The sequence below is a fragment of the Microcaecilia unicolor genome, unplaced genomic scaffold (assembly GCF_901765095.1).
Source record: "Microcaecilia unicolor unplaced genomic scaffold, aMicUni1.1, whole genome shotgun sequence".
Lineage (NCBI taxonomy): Eukaryota > Metazoa > Chordata > Amphibia > Gymnophiona > Siphonopidae > Microcaecilia > Microcaecilia unicolor.
The window spans coordinates 511,975-530,951 of record NW_021963819.1 but is presented as its reverse complement, the minus strand read 5'-3'; the positions used below and the strand labels follow the sequence as shown (position 1 = coordinate 530,951).

Here is an 18,977-nt window from a genome sequence, read left to right as displayed (position 1 = left end):
AGGGAGGAACAAGCTAAGCTGGTCCTGGTTATGCCCTGCTGTAAAGCACGTGAGATCTAGCTCCGATTTCCCTATTGAGTTTTCTAAGTAAAACCAGGACCAGCTCAGCTGAAGTAAGGCCAGGACTGGATCAACCCTGTTGGGCGAATCTGGATCCAGTTGGCAACCCTATTTGGAATATATCCTTAGTGCCAGATCTCAGCCCTGTTTCTGACCTAGCTGGGGGTATAGAGGAGCAGGAGGAAACCACTGGGTTCTGAACAAACACAAGCAGACAGCTTTCCAATGCTAATGCCAATTGTGGGTTCTCTATCCTTGACCTATTTACATGCTTCTGATTTACTGCTGACTGTAATTCTGGCTACAGAGGAGCCATTGTCAGGGCTTTTTTCAGGGGGTATTCAGGGGTACTGAGTACCAGCACCAGGGGTGTAGCCAGACTTCAGCGGGAGGGGGATCCAGAGCCCGAGGTGAGGGGGAACATTTTACCCCCCCCCCCCCCCGCCATTGCTGACTCCCACCCCCACCGCTCCCGCCACCACCACCAACTTTGAACCCCCCCCCCCATTCCGACGACCCTCTCGATCCCCCCTCCCGCCACCAACCCACTGTCGCCTACCTTTGCTGGCGGGGGACCCCAACCCCCGCCAGCTGAGGTCCCTCAGCCCCCGCCAGCCGAGGTCCTCTTCTTCCGGCGCAAGGCTTCGTTCTGTTTCTGAGTCTGACATCCTGCACATACGTGCAGGACGTCAGACTCAGAAACAGAACGAAGCCTTGTGCCGGAAGAAGAGGACCTCGGCTGGCGGGGGCTGGTGTCCCCCGCCAGCAAAGATAGTCGACAGCGGGTCGTCGGCGGGAGGGGGGTCGAGAGGGTCGTCGGCAGGGGGGTCCAGGGCCACATCTACGGGGTCCCAGGCCCCCGTGGCCCCACAGAGCTATGCCACTGACTAGCACCTTTTCCATTGCCTGCTAAAAATGACCCATGGCCTCCCACATATTAATGAAAGATCCCAGGGTCTGCACACCAGTGCTGCCTTTCCAAAGATTCTGTGGCTGCTTGTAGAGGGCCTGACTATTGTGGGTTGGGTCCTCCGTGATCACCTCGCCCCTGAAAGATGGCCTGGCATTTGAGTACAGGCAGCACCTTTTTTTGCTAGAAAAAAAAAATGCACTGGCCATGGTTAACAGCTGTGTGCTCTGCCTCCCAGATGTTTTTCTGGAGGGTTAGAAGAGCTGCCCTGCTCCTCTTCAGCAGCTTCTCAGCACCAGCTCTCAGCAAGATTTCTGTGGCAGATGAAGTGGCACAGGAGAATTTAGGGCCCTAGGTTGAGAATGATAAACTCCAGCTTCTCAGAGACAAACCAGTCTCTCCTCCGCACTACACAAAGACTAGAAAGATGTAAAACTGCAGCTTGGAGACCAAAGCAAACTCTCGGCGGCGGTTGTCAGTAGAAAGACAGACTTATCCTTGGCAACCAGAGAAGGCCGACTGCGTGCCCAGTAAACACAGGGAGTGTGAGAAAAAAGCAGGCTCCTCCGGCCCAAAGCATTATCTGCTTCCATGGATTGTGAAAGGGATGATCACAGGAATCCTCCTCCTTTATCCCCTGCTCCTAAATATGTAAACAAAGTACTTCTCTCACTTCATCTGGGCTCACTCAAAACCCAACAGCATAGTCTTCCCAGCAGTTGCGGCAATCTCCAGGAGTGACACTCTTCACTTCCCTCCTCAGCCCTCTTCCCCTCGTTTACCTTTTATTTTTCATTTCCAAAAGTTGGCAATGACGGCGATTCCCATAGGCTGCGCTGCCGCCAGCACTGGCCCCTTCTCCCTGCTGCGGCCCACTTCTTGACGTAACTTCCTGTTTCCTCAGCGGTGGGACTCAGTAGAACGAAGGGGCCAGTGCCGGTGGCACTATGGCAGGGTAGCCTATGGGAATCCCTGCCGCCTTTTGGAAAAGAAAAACAATAAAGTAAACTTGGGGAAGAGGGTTGAGGGGGGAAGGGGGGAGATGCCAGACCGGGCAGGGTGGGGGCGGCATCTCATCCCTGCCTCGGGCAGCAGATTGCCTTGGACCGCCCCTGCCTCCCAGACTACATGTATCCCATCAGTCCTGCCACCCTCTCCACATCTATTATTCCTATTATTGCTTTTAAGAACATCAAACATAGAAATGGCAAGAGGCGTACTCACTCGCAAATGCGCAGTAGAGACCCTCTCTGTCCCGCCCCCGTGTCAATACGTGATGACAGGGGCGTGACAGAGAGGGAACCTGTGCACCTGCGAGTGAGGAAACCGCCGTCGCCACCGCTCCCCCCCCCCAGGGTTGCCGCTACCGCTCCCCCCACCCACCCGGAGTCGCCGCCGCCACCCACCCTCCACCCGGCCCGGGTACCTGGCTTCACTATTCAAAGCGCCGGAACGCAGCTGCTGTTGGCCTTCCTTACCTGCCTGTGTCCCGCCCTCGCCGACGTTACGTCACACGAGGGCGGAACACACGCAGAGAAGAAGGAAGGCCGACGGCAGCTCAGATGAGCTGTGTGCTGCGTTCCGGCGGTTTGAATAGTGAAGCCAGGTACCCGGCCCGGGTGGAGGGGTGGCGGAGGGGACTCCGAGGGGGAGGGGTGGTGGCAACCCCGGGGGGAGGGGCAACGGCGACCTATCCGGGGGGGGGCCTTTCAAACCCCCCCCCCTTCCTTTACTAGCCCGTTTTTACGGGCTCAACGGCTAGTAAGTACATAAGCATTGCCATAATGGGACAGACTGAAGGTCCATCAAGCTCAGTATCCTGTTTCCAGCAGTGGCCAATCCAGGTCACAAGTACCTGGCAAGATCCCAAAAGAGTAAAACTAATTTAATGCTGCTTATCCCAGAAATAAACAGTGGATTTTCCTAAGTCCATCTTAATACTAGCTGATGGACTTTTAGGAACTTGTCCCAACCTTTTTAAACCCTGCTAAGCTAACTGCTTTTCCAGCTGTGCAGTTTATAGGGTTATGTTTATTTATTTATTTATTTGTAGCATTTGTATCCCACATTTTCCCACCAATTTGCAGGCTCAATGTGGCTTACATTTGCCGTAATGGCGGTTGCCATTACTGGGTAACAGAATTACAAATGGTATTGCATTAAGGTACATACATACATGAAACATGGCATATATGGAACAGATCATGGTATATGTATATACCATGTGCATACATACATGGTAAAGAAAAATAAATTATGCTATTGCATGAAAGTTTCTGAGAATAAATTGGATTGTAGCATACATTAGGTCATCGATTATAGAGAGTCCCTATTCAGCATAAGGTTGAAGTGGTAATACTTTGATCATGAGTATCAAAGAGGTTAATCAGTCATGAGGTAAAAGATCGGTTATGTATAGATCGTGTATAGCGTTGTTATTTAGTATTTGAGATGGATGTTATATCTAACCATGTACAGAGAAAGCAGTGAAACATTACTTCTGTGTCAGCAAACTTGGCAGCCAAGGGTTGGGAGACTGGTCCTATCTGCCCCATCTCAGATATCCTTAGATCCTAGACTATGCCCCCTCCATGCCTTACCTGCAGCCTTGGAACATTCTCAAAAATGTAACATGAATAAGGACATAAGCCATCCCAAGATATTTCACTGAATATTTGATATTTGAAAGCATCTTAAAGTGCTTTATTGCTACGCTGGACTTGCCTCATAGTAAATTTTGCCTTCAGGTTAACAACACTTTTTTTTGAGAACCAGGGGAACTGGGTTCAGTTCCTACTGCAGCTCCTTGTGACCCTGGGCAAGTCACTTAACCCTCCATTGCCCCAGGTACAACATAAGTACCTGTATATAATATGTAAAGTGCTTTGATTGTAATCACATGCACTTCAAATCCCGAAGTGTGCTGAATATATTACTCTTAATATCTTTACAACCAATAAACTTTTGGAAGAAGGATCACTGTATCATGCAATTACAGTTAGGCACAGAGGTATCGCAAACAGCCTGAATTCAACCCCAAAGAAGTCTGTTCTTTAATCATAAGTGCTCCCTCAAGGCTTCCCAGCTTCCTTTGCAGTTAAGAGACCACTGCACACACTGTGATAAAAAAAAAAAAAAAATGAGTGTGAGGTTTTAGTGTAAATATTTGCACATTCTTCAGGGCCAGCCAAATCTGCCTTTCTATTATTGCAAGTAGAGGAATGACTTTTGGGTAGCAACTGGCATGCCTTCCTGCAAATCAACAAGGCTTCTGATGTAAACGAGACCACCCATTCAACAATAAAATGATATTCCCGTCCAAAAACTGTGGTTTCAGGGAGACGGCCAAGAAAGACTCTTTAACTGACATAACCATGAACAACAAAAGGCTGTTCTTAACCTGGAGCAAAACACAAGAAAAGCCCTGATGGATCTACATTTGAGAAAGATCAAGGTACAGACAGAAAAGTATGGCCACACAGGTTACACCTACCACTGGTTTCAGATCTGCCTCGTCCGGTGCTGAGAGGAACTGATATATCGATTTCTCAATAAATGAGCCAGTGAATAAAAATGACAGTGGCTTCTTATAGACTAACCAGTTTATTGAGGAGTCCTCAATAAACTGCTGCCCGTCTCGTCTTCCGCCAGGGTCGCTTTACTCATACTACCCCTCTCCTCAAGTCCCTTCACTGGCTCCCTATCCGTTTTCGCATCCTGTTCAAACTTCTTCTACTAACCTATAAATGTACTCACTCTGCTGCTCCCCAGTATTTCTCCACACTCGTCCTTCCCTACACCCTTTCCCGTGCACTCCGCTCCATGGATAAATCCTTCTTATCTGTTCCCTTCTCCACTACTGCCAACTCCAGACTTCGCGCCTCCTGTCTCGCTGCACCCTACGCCTGGAATAAACTTCCTGAGCCCCTACGTCTTGCCCCATCCTTGGCCACCTTTAAATCTAGACTGAAAGCCCACCTCTTTAACATTGCTTTTGACTCGTAACCACTTGTAACCACTTGCTTCCACCTACCCTCCTCTCCTCCTTCCTGTACACATTAATTGATTTGATTTGCTTACTTTATTTTTTGTCTATTAGATTGTAAGCTCTTTGAGCAGGGACTGTCTTTCTTCTATGTTTGTACAGCGCTGCGTACGCCTTGTAGCGCTATAGAAATGCTAAATAGTAGTAGTAGTAGTTATAGAAATAAGCAGTATGTTTTTTTCCAGCAAAAAAGGTGCCGGTACTCAAATGCCAGGCCACCCTTAAGGGGTGGGGTGATCATTGAGGGATACACCCCACAATAGCCAGCCCCCCCGCAACCAGTCACAGAATCTATGACAAGGCAGAATTGGTGTGCGGAGCCTGAGCTCTTTCATTAAAACTTGGGGACCGTGGGTCAATTTTAGCAGACAATGGAAAAGGTGCCGGTACTCAGTACCCCCAAGTGCCCCCCCTCAAAAAAAAGCCCTGGAAATAAGTGAGCTTACGGGGCAACTCACTCACAAAGCAAAACGGAGATTTAATTGGAAGCAGAACACAGAAATGTGTAAGTTACAGGTCTGCTAACATCTGGAACAGATCACACAGCATTGAGTTTACAGAACCAGCATGTTCAGTCAGCTCTGAACCGGAGTCACCACCCATCGACTCCGAATGAAGAACTCGGGACAAACTAAAAGTGGTCTTCCTGGTCTGAAGGCTGCTTAATCAAGATGTGGATGTGACCATGAAACCGCACTTTCATTGTATAATAATTTAGGCATGGCTAAATACATCTACTAAAGCCCTTTGGGCTTTGCAGATTTATAGAAAATGATGATTGTAAGGATCAGAGTAGGGAGAGTTAACCAAGGACCCTAGAAAGCTTTTCACATTCAAGGTCCACCAGCACACTTAAAAATCCACAGCCTGTACAGATTAATTTTGTAGGGATGATGCAGTAAACCACACACACACAGGGACCACAGTGAAAAAAACGTCTACAAGCCTTGAGAGACCCTGGAGGAACGTACTCGGTACTTCTTAACCCAAAAGGCTCAATCACCCCTACCAACACATGGATTGAAAGTCAATCATTGACCTTAAGTGAATTCAAGATTCCAGACTCGCATCAGCACCTCCTGGGACTTGGTCTTCATCACCCTCACTCCACTGAAAAGCAATACATTAAAAACCCTCCGAAAGAGATTTTCCATTGTTTCCTGCTTCGAGTTATCTGGACCTAAAATAATTTGACACATCAGGAGCTGGGAAAGCGGAATAAAAGTCTGATACATTAAATATAAATTACTGTATCCCGGGTACAAATTCTCTTAAAGCAAAACCAAGCAATCTATACGTTACACAAGGAAAGTTCTTGCGGTTTGGATTTCTTTTTCTTTTCCATTTGTACCTAAGACTAGGTAGAGTTTCTGAGTCTTACTCAAAAAGAAAGTCTCTACTGAGAAACGTCCTGTAAGATTTATGTTGCTCGTTAACGACAATCATCGTAGCAGCAGAATCTTTCAACTGTTTCTTACCTTTTTCCCAAATCTCCAAAGCCTTCCAAGAAGATCTGTAATTCCTCGGTACGTTTCTGCAAAAGGCGGCCGATTCTGAGAAGGGCTCCGGGCGCTCGGTATCTGCGAAGACCTGCACTGCACTGCACTGCTCAGCTCTTTGTGCCGTCCGGGCAGTATTTATACGGTGGGACGAGGCTCGGGGAGAAGGTCTGAACGAGCACACCCTGGAAGTCAGAGTTTTGGCAAGAGTCTTCTCTCTGACGCCACCATCAAAAAAAAAAAAGAAAAAAGGAGGGTCATAACATGGCTCCGACGATATCTGTAGACCTCGGAAGAATGCAAGTAATACGGAGAACTAGGAGCTACAATCAGGTCAACTTCTAAGCCCCCAGGAGGGTGGCAAGGACCGGTGTTCCAGCGTTTCCTAAGGAAAGTGAAAGCTTCACCATACGTTAACAACAAAGAGAGGAGGGTTAGATCAGGGGTGGGCATCCACAGTCCTCGAGGGCCACAAACCAGTCGGATTTTCAAAATTTCCACAATAAATATGTATGAAATTGGAAGCAGTGCATGACAGCCATTGTATGCAAAGAGATCCCATGCATATTCATTGTGGAAATTTTGAAAAACTGACTGAACTGTGGCCCTCAAGGACCGTAGTGGCCCACCCCTGGTTTAGATGCACCAACCCCTGCGGGGCATAGCCAGACCTCAGCGGGAGAGGGGGGTCCAGAGCCCGAGGGGGGGAAGTTTAGCCCACCTCCTCCAGCCGCCAACCCCCTCGCCACTTTCGACCCCCCTCCCGCCGCCACCCCTCCCCTGCCACTTTCGACCCCCCCTCCCCCGCCACTTTCAATCCCCCTCCCCTGCCTGGTACCTTTGCTGGCAGGGGTCCCCAACCCCCGCCAGCCGGTCTTCTTCAGCGCCGCTCTCCGGCGCCTTCGCTGATCTGTCTCTGTGAGTCCTGACTCCTGACGTCCTGCGTGCGAGCAGGAACAGATCAGTGAAGGCGCCAAAGAGCGGAGCTGAAGACGTCGGCTGGCGGGGGTTGGGGACCTCCGCCAGCAAAGGTACCAGGCAGCGGCGGAGGGTCGGCGCCGGAGGAAGGGGGGATCGAAAATGGCAGGGGAGGGTCGGCAGGAGGTCAAAAGTAGAGGGGGCCAGGGCTAAATCTGTGGGGGGCCCCTGCGCCTGCTTGCAATCCATAACTTTTCCAGGAGCGGGTAAAGGAGGCATTACATAGCCAACGACCAGAAGAATCGTGTAACTCATGGGGAAAGACACAACTTAAGAGTTGTGGTTTCCTTTGCTCAGGACAATTTCAGGTTGGGGGAGGGGAGTACTTTTTTTCCTGCAAACTAATGGAGACTTCTCATTACTTTAAAATAAAAACTAAGGGAGTCTTTTACTAAGACATTTTCAGCGTGTGCAAATACTAGGGGCAAACTAAATGCTAGCGATGCCAATGTATTTCTATGATCGTCAAATTTAGCGCGCCTATTTTTAGCGCACACTAAAAACGCCAGTGTGCCTAAGTAAAAGACCCCCCCTAAAACTATCTCTAAGAATTGTAAACAGCAAGCGGAAGCTAAGCCCAGGAACGTGTCAAACCCTGGATGGGGCTAGGGAAGGGGATTAGTGCTTCCTCCTGCTTTTCAATTCAGTGGCAGCGCTTTGACTGTACATAGGGGACGCCCTGGTGAACTCCTGATGCTGATATACTGTTACCAGACTCCTCGCAGGATTCACTTGACGGGTAAAACAGACTTCCTTGCTCTGGTGGATGCGAAGGAGGAGTAGGCGGTGGTCCCCGCATGGAAATCCAATGATGATTTTAGGTATCAATGTCAGTGGGCAGGAGGTGGGGAGGGGGGTTGGGAGGGAAGGGAAGTTTGTATGATGTTCTAAATAAAGTCATTGGTGTTCAGGTATCTCGCTGTGAATATACTATCAGCCCCTTGGAGATGGATGTCTACTACTACTACTACTTAACATTTCAGGTCTTGGCAGTCTGTTGGATATGCGCAGAGAAGGAGAGGGAGGAGTCGAAGATGACTCCAAGGTTGCGGGCAGATGGGACGGGGAGGATGAGGGTGTTATCAACTGAGGTAGAGAGTGGAGGAAGAGGAGAAGTGGGTTTAGGTGGAAAGACGAGGAGCTCAGCTTTGGACATGTTCAGCTTCAGGTGGCAGTCGGACATCCAGGCAGCAATGTCGGATAAGCAGGCCGATACCTTGGCCTGGGTCTCCGCGGTGATGTCTGGTGTGGAGAGATACAGCTGGGTGTCATCAGCATAAAGATGATACTGAAAACCATGAGATGAGATCAGTGAGCCTAGGGAAGAGGTGTAGATTGAGAAGAGAAGGGGTCCAAGGACAGATCCCTGGGTTACATGTCAATGTAACCACTTTACTTGTTATCTGCTGGTGGGGAAGATCTGAGGGGTAGTGGAGTTGTTCAATTGTTATGTTCTTAATGCTTTTATGACACAATAAAGATTATTAAAAAAAAAAAAATAAAGCTGTTTCTGTCTCTAATCCTTACATTACAGCCCAATCCCCCCCCCCCCCCCCCCACGAACAATTTTGAAAACTGTAACAGAATAATGGCACTGCTGACATCCAAGCATGACATTTATTTATTTATTTATTTATTTGTGACATTATCACCTGAAGTTTGTACGACAACCCATTCTGTAACATCATCGTCCACGAATGCTCAGCCTTTAAGCGGGCTTGTCCTAGGTATGAGTTTGATAGTTTCTTTCGTTATTGTTGTTGCTCCCACGGGTCCAGCGGGATGTGGCAGCCCCTACAGGAAGAAGAAAGGTACAGCTGCTGGACCACATGGCAATGGCGTAGCTATGGGTGAGGCCAGTCTTGGCCCAGGTCCACCCAGTGGTGGCACCCCCACATCAATATCTCTCCTTCGCTGTGGCGTTGCGTCCCAGCATCTGCCCACCCGTTGTTAAACCCCATCCCTCCCTGGTGTACCTTACATGTGCACTGATTCAATTATTGCTGCCTGTACCAGCCCTGCAGGCTTCCATCGGCTGGGTCTCGCCAGTCAAGAAATGATGAAAGTGAGGGCGGGATCCAGCTGATAGAAGCCTGCAGGGCTGGTACAGGCAGCAATAATTGAATCACTGCAGGTGTCGGGGACTTGTGTAAGGTATACCAGGGAGGGACGGGGATCAGCGATGGGCGGGCAGATGCCACGGAGGAGAGATGTTGATGACTTTATCCACATGTATGCCTGATTATAACCTGCTTCGATAGGAAACAGAGGTAGAAGGAAGATCATATCATTGGCAGCTTTTTCCCTGGCTTCACAATATTTTATTTATTTAGATTTTGCTCACACCTTTTTCAGTAGTAGCTCAAGGTGAGTTACATTCAGGTACTCTGGATATTTCTCTGTCCCAGGAGGGCTCACAATCTAAGTTTGTACCTGAGGCAGTGGAGGCTTAAGTGACTTGCCCAAGATCACAAGGAGCAGTACTTGTTCTGGTACTGATTAATCTATTTCTGCTGATAAGAAGTTAAACTTTCCTTGTGATTAAAACATCAAAGCAGGCATTTTCAACCCAGTCCTCTGGGCACACCAAGTCCCATCAGGTTTTCTGGATATTCACAATGAATATGAATGAGATAGATTTGCATTCCAAGGAAGAAGTGTATGCCACTCTCTCTTATGCATATTCATTGTAGATAACCTAAAAATCCAATGGGACTTGGGGCCAGATGCACTAACGAGCCAATAATGAGCCATTAACGAACAAGAAGTAAACCGTGGCATGCACTAAACCGACGGCGGTAGCAGGTAACGAAAACGGAATACAAACGACTAACTACCATTGTAATGTGGACGATTCGGGATGCACTAACCATACCGGCAATTGCACCGCCTCATTTACCGCGATATATTTAACGTATGGTCAGATCTGTCTGTAAGGCCGGAGCTGTCATACAGACATGTCATAACACGTCCTTGTGGGCGTCCTTGCCCCTCCCACCCGAGGTCGCCGCTGCTCCCCGCTCCCCCTGCATTAAAAAAATCGTGATTTTAGGCAGCCCCGGCCCCCCTTCCTTCCTCTCTCTTTCTAAATAGCTCCCGCCATCCTCCGCCCTGTGCCCCACCGCCCCCCCTGAGGTCGCCGCCGCTCCCCCTCTCCGTCTTACTGGGCCCTCGCAGTGCCTCTCATCTGTGTGAAGGCGCTGCAACGGCAAGAACAGCTGATCCTCTTCGCTGAAGAGTCTTCAGACGTCCCTCCTTTCGTCCAGGGCCCGCTCTAATCTGATGTAACGAAGAGGATCAGCTGTTCTTGCCGTCGCAGTACCTTCACGGAGGTGAGAGGCGCTGCGAGGGCTCAGTAAGATGGAGGAAGGGAGCGGCGGCGACCTCAGGGGGGGCGGCATGGGGCGGAGGATGGCGGGAGCTGTTTAGAAAGAGAGGGAGGGGGGCAGGGCTGCCTAAAATCACGATTTTTTAATGCAGGGGGAGCAGGGCGCAGCAGCGACCTCGGGCGGGGGGGGGGGGGGGAGGACGTCCATAGGCACTTTTTTTAACGTACCGACACACTACCGAAGGTATTCCTGCATCCGACTTTTGAATACCGCACCAAACATTTCTGAGGTGTTTTTTTAGTGCATTCTTCGTTTTTTCAAATTTGGTAAGAACTTTTACTTTTAACTTTCTTTTACATTTGGTTGATGCATCTTGGCCTTGGTGTGCCCCAGGGACTGGGTTGAGAAGCCTTGCATTAGAAAACATATCACAAATGACTCCCATATGTCTAACGTACCAGGCAAGCAACAAGTCCATTGTGGGTGAGATTTTACCATATTATCAAGAATATAAATGGCATAAGACCACAGGAGAAGCATTACATCAACTCAAAAAGTGCAGTGAAGCTCTACAGGGTGGAGAAATACAAGTCAGTGTATGGGTGCAAGGACTGATAATTAGAACTATCATTAGGTCAAGCAGCTAGATACAAAGCAGTTCAGGGAAAGTGTTTATAGGATCATTGTTGGGCTAATAGCTTGGAAATGCTTCTCTCTCTTGAGAATATAATACACGATTGCTCTCAAACACTTAACTTTTCAGTGCTACTTACCTCCACAAACAGATTTTACCACACACCCAGAGGATGTAATACAGAGACATGAAGAAGGCAAAACCAAACACTTTACATCCATTCCAGGAAAAGTTGCGAGATCTGTTTTGCTGCACAAACAGCAGTAGCTTATTTCTGTTACAAAGTCGATATACCGTGTTTCCCCGAAAATAAGACACTGTCATATTAATTTTTGCCCCCCAAAATGCGCTAGGTCTTATTTTCAGGGGCTGTCTTATTTTCGGGGAAACATCAGGGTTGGATCGGGGTTGGCCCGCCCGCCCTCCGTCGCTCCCGGAACTAACCTTAAACGCCTCCTGACGTAACGTCTGCGAGGGCGGGGCACGGAAGGAAGGCGAGGTCTGCCCTGCTGCTGCTTGCTGCGAAGGTGGAAGGAGGCATTTAAGGTTAGTTCCGGGAGCGACGGAGAGTGGGTGGAGGGGGGGCCCGGCGACCTCAGGTGGGGGTGGGGGGGGGGTGGGGGCGGCCTTGTCCGGCTCTCGGTGGCCCTGCTTTCAAACAAAAATTTGCTAGGTCTTACTTTCGGGGGAGGCCTTATATCTACCAATTCAGGAAAACCTCTACTAGGTCTTATTTTCGAGGGATGTCTTACTTTCGGGGAAACAGGGTATTAATGCAAAAAGCCTTAAATAGTTGTTTCAAGGCTGGGCTGAGATCCTGATTCCCTACATGTTAAATGTAAGTTCAACAGAGCCGTGGAGGTCTTTCCTGCTCTATCACAGTACTCTATTTCTAACAACCATTTATACATCATATTTTAGCTGGCATATAAGTCCAAAATTATATATATACCTGGAATACACATAATATTTATATTTTCATATTTTTTGATTTATATTAGCAGAAGCCAAAAACTTTTTAAATCTTTTGAATATATGTATGCTGTTTTAATGGTTATTAAGCATATTTGAGCATATTGACCTCTGATCAGAAAATTAGTGTCTATTGAATTTTCATATCTCTATATGGATGAGCATATATGTTTTTATTGGCATTATTTATATGTTATATGTTTTGATTTGTAGTGTATTTATTGACCCCTGATGCAGACGCTTTTTAGCGTTGAAACACGGCCTGTGTCGGGTCGTTATCTCTGATATAATAAAGACTGTTGGACTCACGTCTCCAGTGGTGAATCGTCTATTAGTCTCTACTTTTGCCTTCTGTGATTCGTCATCGTAGAAAACTTTTCCTGTTCTCTATTCCTAAGCACCATTTGATGATGACTGTTTTTGGGTGAAATATTTTTTAAAGATGATTGTCTAGCAATTGCCATAGTGGGCATAAAGATTTTGAACACGTTCAGCATGGACAGTAACTGTTCAACATCAGTTCCTCTGGCTAAGCCAATACTGAATGCAGAACACAGCATTTGCTGTTTAATGAATGACAGTCTTCAACAGATATGGCGCTCTATTGTGGATTAAAAACTGGTTAAAAGATAGAAAACAGAGTAGGGTTAAATGGTCAGTATTCTCAATGGAAAAGGGTAGTTAGTGGGGTTCCCCAGGGCTCTGTGCTGGGACCGCTGCTTTTTAACATATTTATAAATGACCTAGAGGTGGGAGTAACTTCTCCTCTACTGCTAATTCCAGACTCCATTCCTTTTATCTCGCTGCACCTCATGCCTGGAATAGACTTCCCGACCTTGTACATCTAGCCCCGTCCTTGGCCATTTTCAAATTCAGGCTAAAAGCCCACCTCTTTGCTGCTTTTGACTCCCAACCACTAAACTGTACCCTTTTATCCCCTCCTGTACCTTTTACCCCCTTATTTCTTAGTTGTTCTGTTTGTCTGTCTTACTTAGATTGTGAGCTCTTTGAGCAGGGACTGTCTCTTTATGTATGATGTACAGCACTGCGTATGCCTTGTAGCGCTATAGAAGTGATAAGTAGTAGTAACTAGTGAGGTAATTAAATTTGCTGATAACACAAAGTTATTCAAAGTCATTAAATCGCAAGAGGATTGTGAAAAATTACAAGCAAACCTTATGAGACTGGGCGTCTAAATGGCAGATGACGTTTAATGTGAGCAAGCGCAAAGTGATGCATGTGGGAAAGAGGAACCCGAATTATAGCTACGTCATGCAAGGTTCCACGTTAGGAGTCACCGACCAAGAAAGGGATCTAGGTGTCGTCAATGATGATACGTTAAAACCTTCTGCTCAGTGTGCTGCTGTGGCTAAGAAAGCAAATAGAATGTTAGGTATTATTAGGAAAGGAATGGAAAACAAAAATAAGGATGTTATAATGCCTTTGTATCGCTCCATGGTGCAACCACACCTCGAATACTGTGTTCAAGTCTGGTCACCGCATCTCAAAAAAGATATAGTGGAATTGGAAAAGGTGCAGAGAAGGGCGACGAAAATGATAAAGGGGATGGGACGACTTCCCTATGAGGAAAGGTTAGAGCGGCTAGGGCTCTTCAGCTTGGAGAAAAGGTAGCTGAGGGGAGATATGATGGAGGTCTATAAAATAATGAGTGAACAGGTAGATGTGAAGCGTCTGCTCACTCTTTCCAAAAATACTAGGGCTAGGGGGGCATGTATTTATAAATGACCTAGAGATGGGAATAACTAGTGAGGTAATTAAATTCGCCGATGACACAAAATTATTCAGGGTCGTCAAGTCGCAGGAGGAATGTGAACGATTACAGGAGGACCTTGCGAGACTGGGAGAATGGGCGTGCAAGTGGCAGATGAAGTTCAATGTTGACAAGTGCAAAGTGATGCATGTGGGTAAGAGGAACCCGAATTATAGCTACGTCTTGCAAGGTTCCACGTTAGGAGTTACGGATCAAGAAAGGGATCTGGGTGTCGTCGTTGATGATACGCTGAAACCTTCTGCTCAGTGTGCTGCTGCGGCTAGGAAAGCGAATAGAATGTTGGGTGTTATTAGGAAGGGTATGGAGTCCAGGTGTGCGGATGTTATAATGCCATTGTATCGCTCCATGGTGCGACCGCACCTGGAGTATTGTGTTCAATACTGGTCTCCGTATCTCAAAAAAGATATAGTACAATTGGAAAAGGTACAGCGAAGGGCGACGAAAATGATAGTGGGGATGGGACGACTTTCCTATGAAGAGAGGCTGAGAAGGCTAGGGCTTTTCAGCTTGGAGAAGAGACGGCTGAGGGGAGATATGATAGAAGTGTATAAAATAATGAGTGGAATGGATCGGGTGGATGTGAAGCGACTGTTCACGCTATCCAAAAATACTAGGACTAGAGGGCATGAGTTGAAGCTACAGTGTGGTAAATTTAAAACGAATCGGAGAAAATTTTTCTTCACCCAACGTGTAATTAGACTCTGGAATTCGTTGCCGGAGAACGTGGTACGGGCGGTTAGCTTGACGGAGTTTAAAAAGGGGTTAGATAGATTCCTAAAGGACAAGTCCATAGACCGCTATTAAATGGACTTAGAAAAATTCCGCATTTTTAGGTATAACTTGTCTGGAATGTTTTTACGTTTAGGGAGCGTGCCAGGTGCCCTTGACCTGGATTGGCCACTGTCGGTGACAGGATGCTGGGCTAGATGGACCTTTGGTCTTTCCCAGTATGGCACTACTTATGTACTTATGTACTTATGGCATGCGATGAAGCTACAATGTAGTAAATTTAAAACGAATCGGAGAAAATTTTTCTTCACTCAACGTGTAATTAAACTCAGGAATTCGTTGCCAGAGAATGTGGTAAAGGCAGTTAGCTTAGCGGAGTTTAAAAAAGGTTTGGACGGCTTCCTAAAGGAAAAGTCCATAGACCGTTATTAAATGGACTTGGGGAAAATCCACTATTTCTGGGATAAGCAGTATAAAATGTTTTGTACATTTTTGGGATCTTGCCGGGTATTTGTGACCTGGATTGGCCATTGTTGGAAACAGGATGCTGGGCTTGATGGATCTTTGGTCTTTCCCAGTATGGCAATACTTATGTACTTATTCTTTTTTAAAGTTCCTGACACACTGAGGACACACAGCGTTTAAAGTTATTGATGTCATGCATGCCTTGAGACAGCTTGGTAGCAAAACTTATGCCACCGTCGGTGTGACTGACTTACCCTGCACTTGTGTGTCTACTATTATTTAGAAGTTAAGTATTTTTTCACTTCAATTTTTTTTGGATCCATGAACTTGCTATTCCTGTGAATTTTTTAGCAATATGGAATTAAAGAGATAAGGGTTTTTAATGCCGATGAAGGCAGTTGACCCATGTGATTTCCTCTATACCCTATTTTAAATGTACATTGGATGGAGGTTTGGGCACTGAGGCTTTTTCCCTTTCTCAACAATATTTTTTTGCACTTCACAGGAATACAGTATTATATGAAGTATTTTGCAACTGTTACAAAGAGAGGGGGTTTTTTGTATGTTCATTTTAAAATGACATATATGATCTACATTTACATTAATAGAGATTTGTTATTAAAAAAAAGAGGAGGAAGCACTGACAGAAGTTACAGGGATGGAGTGCATGGTAGAGATAGAAATTAACATAATGGTGACTTTAACATGGTTAATTGCTATTGCTAGTTACTGCAACGCGACATTAATTTTCCTTCATTGTGGGATTTTCAGGGAAACAGTCTTATCATTTATTAAAATTTGCTAAACTGCCTTTGTCGCAAATCAAGGAGGGATATAGTATAAGTGGAAAAGGAACACCATAATCAAATAGGGCAGTTAAGAAGCATACAAAACTTCCACAACCACACTATTATATTCTGCAACAGCTGACTGCAAGCATGTCTCTAGCACAGAGAACCCTGATGAACAGACACTCATAAAACCTAGGCTCTGTTATCTTGTGGCAAGTGGAGGAGTGGCCTAGTGGTTAGAGCACTGGTCTTGCAATCCAGAGGTGGCCCGGTTCAAATCCCACTGGTGCTCCTTGCGATCTTGGGCAAGTCACTTAACCCTCCGTTGCCTCAGGTACAAACTTAGATTGTGAGCCCTCCTGTGACAGAGAAATATCCAGTGTTCCTGAATGTAACTCACCTTGAGCTACTACTGAAAAAGGTGTGAGCAAAATCCAAATAATAAAATAAATAAGTGCTGAAAAAGCCGACTCGATCCATGGACAGCCAGTAGAGATGACCTAAAATAATGAAACTTGACTCAAATGAAAACAAAGTTGCATTTGAAAGTTTAATACAACACGGTTTCATGACTACATTGATCCTTAATTGGATCTAAAGTAAACACATCATATGCATTGCTCATTTCATGTACTCAGCCAGTGTTAGCCCCAGTAAAACAAATTTTCTCTCTCAACTCTGGTCTCTGTTGTTTTTTTTGTTTTTTTTTCAATGTCCGTCGGACTACTAGGCTACAGCGTTCTTGATTTGAAATATGGACAGAGAGCTGGACCCTTCTATAGTGCCAATAAGTGAACTGGTTTGGAGAAATGGTGACATGTTGTCTGTACACTGAACCTGGTTTGAGACAAGATCATGGAGAAACTATTTATGACAAGTGCTGAGGGCATAATTCAGTAGTGGAGTCTGCAGGTTTTGGAAACAGTGAACATGATACAAGACTCATTCGTTTCAGTGGATTGAAATATTTAGTGAGAGGGTTTGGTTCTGTAACTTTATAGGGATATATGCATGCAAGTATGAATGGGATGTGTAAGGATTTTTATATTTTGTTATGATTCAATAAAAGAAGGGTTTTTTTTTTGCTTGAATAGGAGATTATAGTAACTGTTAATGTTGGAATAAAAATGCATGAGATATTTGAATACAACTGAGGCACTGGAATGCATATAACATCTTATGAATATTCAGTACAAATACCCTAAAAATGTAACTAACCAGGCAGTCCTTGCAGACTGTGTTGAGAATCACTGGATTAAATGACTCCCCCTACCCCTGTATAACATTCAAGTGCTATACAAATGAATACTGCCCAAAAGTATAAAGATCCATATTAAACACAAACGCATCAATTCTGTCAAATTCAGAAGGCAATAGTTACATTTCTGAAGGTATTAGGCCTACAGGAATTTTTCCTTCATGCGACAAGCAAAATATGTCTGGATCAGCTCAGATAACATTCATCCATCTTCTGGAGATTTACTCTAAGTACATAAGTAATGCCATACTGGGAAAAGACCAAGGGTCCATCGAGCCCAGCATCCTGTCCACGACAGCGGCCAATCCAGGCCAAGGGCACCTGGCAAGCTTCCCAAACGTACAAACATTCTATACATGTTATTCCTGGGATTTTGGATTTTTCCAAGTCCGTTTAGTAGCGGTTTATGGACTTGTCCTTTAGGAAACCGTCCAATCCCTTTTTAAACTCTGCTAAGCTAACCGCCTTCACCACTTTCTCCGGCAACGAATTCCAGAGTTTAATTACACGTTGGGTGAAGAAAAATTTTCTCCGATTTGTTTTAAATTTACTACACTGTAGTTTCATCGCATGCCCCCTAGTCCTAGTATTTTTGGAAAGCGTGAACAGACGCTTCACGTCCACCTGTTCCACTCCACTCATTATTTTATATACCTCTATCATGTCTCCCCTCAGCCGTCTCTTCTCCAAGCTGAATAGCCCTAGCCTCCTTAGTCTTTCTTCATAGGGAAGTCGTCCCATCCCCGCTATCATTTTAGTCGCCCTTCGCTGCACCTTTTCCAATTCTACTATATCTTTCTTGAGATGCGGCGACCAGAATTGAACACAATACTCAAGGTGCGGTCGCACCATGGAGCGATACAACGGCATTATAACATCCTCACACCTGTTTTCCATACCTTTCCTAATAATACCCAACTCTTGTGCACAACATTTTCACACAAGCCCAAACTCAGCAGAAAGATTAAAAAGAGCACTTTAACTGGTGGCGAGCTACAAATATTATCCTAACGTGTCCACAAAATACTATCTTAAAAATGTGAAGCCAATTCCTTTCATTTCTTGAACCGACAGGGAATTTGGGGATAAGGGTGGGGAGAATCTCTGCTCTTCTGATCAGCAGCAGACATTTAAGCAGACAAACAAGCACTTTTTAACCAACTTTGTGACTTTTATTTGTGGACAACAATTTTATACGCCTAAATATCACCGAACTGTGTACAATTAGGAACTTAACACTCTAGGAGAGCAGATAGCAAAATTAAAAAAAAATACACAGACTCAAAGAAATACCAGTCTCAATTGTTTTGCCCATATTATTTTAATCCTGTGTATACAGAAACATAATTGCAGCTCAGAATTTTTAACAACGATAAAGTTACAATCACCCTTCAATAGAGATTAACATCTTAACTCGAAATGTTTGATCTGCAATGTGGACTTAAACAGCTTCCCCATTACACAATTGTTAATTTTTTAAAATTCTTCCTTTTCCCAGCAACATTACAATATTTG

The 18,977-nt window shown here is 45.8% G+C and overlaps 1 protein-coding gene across 1 annotated transcript in view; it reads right to left on the bottom strand.

The window, feature by feature from the left end:
• LOC115459667 (cysteine-rich secretory protein LCCL domain-containing 2-like) overlaps positions 1 to 6,605 on the bottom strand; it is a gene marked incomplete at its 3' end in the record, with an annotated part of 51,515 nt that extends 44,910 nt beyond the window's left edge. The window contains exon 1 of the mRNA XM_030189476.1: positions 6,494 to 6,605. The remainder of the gene's footprint in view (positions 1 to 6,493) is intronic.
• Positions 6,606 to 18,977: the final 12,372 nt, after the last annotated feature.